Raw genomic sequence first — 3,154 nt, 5'->3', positions numbered from 1 at the left:
TTTAGACATAAACGGAAGGTGTGAGATAGGTCTGTAATTTGATAGTTCATTAGGGTCTAAGTTAGGTTTTTTGATGAGTGGCCTAATAACTGCCAACTTAAAAGACTTCGGGACGTAACCTAAAGATAACGAGTAGTTAATGATATTAAGAAGAGGCTCACCAGCTTTATGTAACACTTCTTTCAGTAGTTTTGTTGGGATGGGGTCTAGTGAACATGTTGTTGATTTAGCTGTAGTAATAAGTTTATCTAACTCTTCCTGTCCTGTACTTGTAAAGCTGTTTAAAGCTTTAGGTGAGATTGTGTCACTGGTTGCTCTCATATGTTGAGTGTCACCTATTTTGTTCCTGATACTTTCGATTTTATCAGTGAAGAATCTCATAAAGTCCTCACTACTGAAATGTGATGGAATAGTGTGTTCAGATTTCTGATTTTTTGTTAAACTAGCCACTGTGCTAAATAAAAACCTGGGATTGTTCTGGTTATTTTCTATGAGTTTGCTCAGGTGCTCAGCCCTAGCAGCCTTTAGAGCCTGTCTGTAGCTGGACATACTGTCCTTATACGCAATTCTAAACACCTCTAATTTAGTTTTTCTCCATTTCCGTTCGAGGTTACGGGTCTCCCTCTTGAGGGTGTGAGTATGACTATTATACCATGGTGCAAGTGTTTTATCTCTAACCTTCTGTAATCTGACTGGGGCAACAGTGTCTAATGTGCTAGTGAATATAGCGTCTATGCTGTTAGTCATTGCATCTAGGTCGTTTGAGTTTGAGGGTACAGTAAGAAGTCCAGACAGATCAGGCAGGTTATTTGTGAATCTGTCTTTGGTGGTCGGAATAATGGTTCTACCGAGTCGATAACGTGGCGAGACACAGTTAGTCTGTTCTATAGGTAGTGTGTACATTATGAGGTAATGGTCTGTGATGTCATCACTTTGAGGTATGATATCTATATCAGTGACTTCTATTCTGTGTGATATTATTAAATCTAGTGTGTGGTTACATCGATGAGTTGCACTAGTGATGTTTTGTTTGAGCCCAAGTGAGTTTAGTAAGTCCATAAATGTGAGTCCTAAAGCGTCGTTTGTGTCGTCAACATGAATGTTAAAGTCTCCTACAATTAATGCTTTGTCAAAGTTAAAGGTCTGAGAGAAAATCTGTGAATTCTCTAAGAAAAACTGTGTAGGGCCCTGGGGGTCTGTACACGGTCGCTAGAGCAAGAGACATCAGGGATTTCTTCGTGTGCATGTGCGATAGTGTAACATTAAGGACGAGCACTTCAAAAGAACTAAATCTATGCTGTGTTCTCTGGGTAACAGTGAGGTAATCACTAAGGATAGTGGCGACACCACCTCCACGACCAGTCAGACGAGGCTCATGCTTATAGATATATCCTGATGGTGTAGACTCGTTTAGACATGTATTCATTTGGTTTAATCCACGTTTCGGTGAGGCAGAGTGCAGTAAGGCTATTATCTAAGATCATTTCATTTACAATAAGTGCTTTGGGTGCAAGAGATCTAATGTTCAGAAGTCCAAACCTTAAGAACTGTTTTTGTTTGTTTCTTTGGCATTTTTCTGGTCTAATTACAGTAAGATTATTTCGAGAACTTCTTGTGTATTTACTTTTGGATCTCACTGCTCGGGGAACAGACACAGTTTCTATAGGGTGAGCTATGTGTGCATTTTCTGTGTCAATGTGCTGAGGTGAAGGATGGCTATTGAGATTTAAATTTAAAGAGTAGTTTACCAGTCAGAAGGTGTTCAGCGCCCTGGAGATGTGGTCCGAGAGGATCTCCGCTCCAACTCTGCTGGGGTGCAGGCCGTCAGCACGGAATAGCCTAGGACGCTCCCAGAAAACATTCCAATTATCGATAAAGAGTAGTTTCTGAGCCTGACACCATGAATGTAACCATTCATTTAAAGCGAAAAGTCTACTGAACCTTTCAATTCCTCGCTGGTAAGTTGGAAGCGGTCCAGATACGATGATCCTCGTCGTGGGCGCTGTGCTGCGAACCATCTCCACCAGGGTGTTGAAGTCCCTCTTCAGGATCTCCGACTGCCTCAGGCTGGTGTCATTCGAGCCGACATGAAGAATCACAGCTCTGGTGTTTCTGCTCACGACTCTAGGTACCTGTGCAGAGACATCAAGAACACGAGCACCAGGTAAGCAGTGAGTGCGAGCCTTACCTTTAGCCACCGTAGCACGGACGTGGCGGACGATGGAGTCTCCGATGATCACGTTGTCGCAGTCCGTCTTGCGAAGGGGGGCAAAGCGGTTCCGGGTGGGGATCTCGAAGACCGGCGGTGGTGGAGGGGGAGAGGTCCTAGGCCGGGGACCGGCACGCGTCCTCCGCTGCTGCACCCAGGGCCTGCGGTGTCCTGGCGCCGGAGTGAACGGCTCCTGGGCAGGCCACTTCATCGGTGTGTTGGGCCTGGACAGAGAAACACGCGGGGTAGAGGTGGAGGGAGAGGTAATTACATCCTGGGAGTTTACCTGAGACAGGTGAGCGACCGACCGGGGAGCTTCCAGCGCGGCTTTCCGCTCCCGCAGCTCGGCCTGCTTCACCTGTAGTTCGCGGATCTGCTTCTCCACAGCAACCAGCTGGAGTTCTACCGAGTGCAGCTCCAATGCGTCCTCACCTGCACTCAAAGGCAGAGACGTAACCGGCATGGTGTTACAGAGCAAGTACAACAGATTGTAGTAGCGGTAGCCAAGCTAATAGGCTAGTTGTGCTAGCCGGCTAGAAGCGGACTATTTAACCTGTTTATTTATTTATTTATTTATTTATTTATTTATTGTATATAACTTGATTCTAAAAGATGAGAAAGGACATGGAGGAGAGCAGGGTGGGAGCGAGCCACTGGACTGAGCAGGTCAACTCCCTGCCTCTCACTCCAGTCTGTGAAATGAAAATGTGGAAGATGCGAGAGCTTGTACTAGCGGTAGCCGAGCTAACAGGCTAGTTATGCTCGCTGGATAAAAGCTGACGCTGCGGGACAAGTAAATACGATGTCAAGAATTAAAGTGTAGACTCAAGATAACTCGGAATTGAATAAAAAATACTCAGCCAGGCATATAAATTGGAAGATGTGAGAGCTTCCTGTGTGCAGCTTGCTTCCTGTGTGCAGCTTGCTTCCTGTGTGCAGCTTGCT

Source organism: Tachysurus fulvidraco, chromosome 15 (genome assembly GCF_022655615.1).
Source record: "Tachysurus fulvidraco isolate hzauxx_2018 chromosome 15, HZAU_PFXX_2.0, whole genome shotgun sequence".
NCBI lineage: Eukaryota > Metazoa > Chordata > Actinopteri > Siluriformes > Bagridae > Tachysurus > Tachysurus fulvidraco.
Note: the sequence above shows the minus strand (reverse complement) of the source record.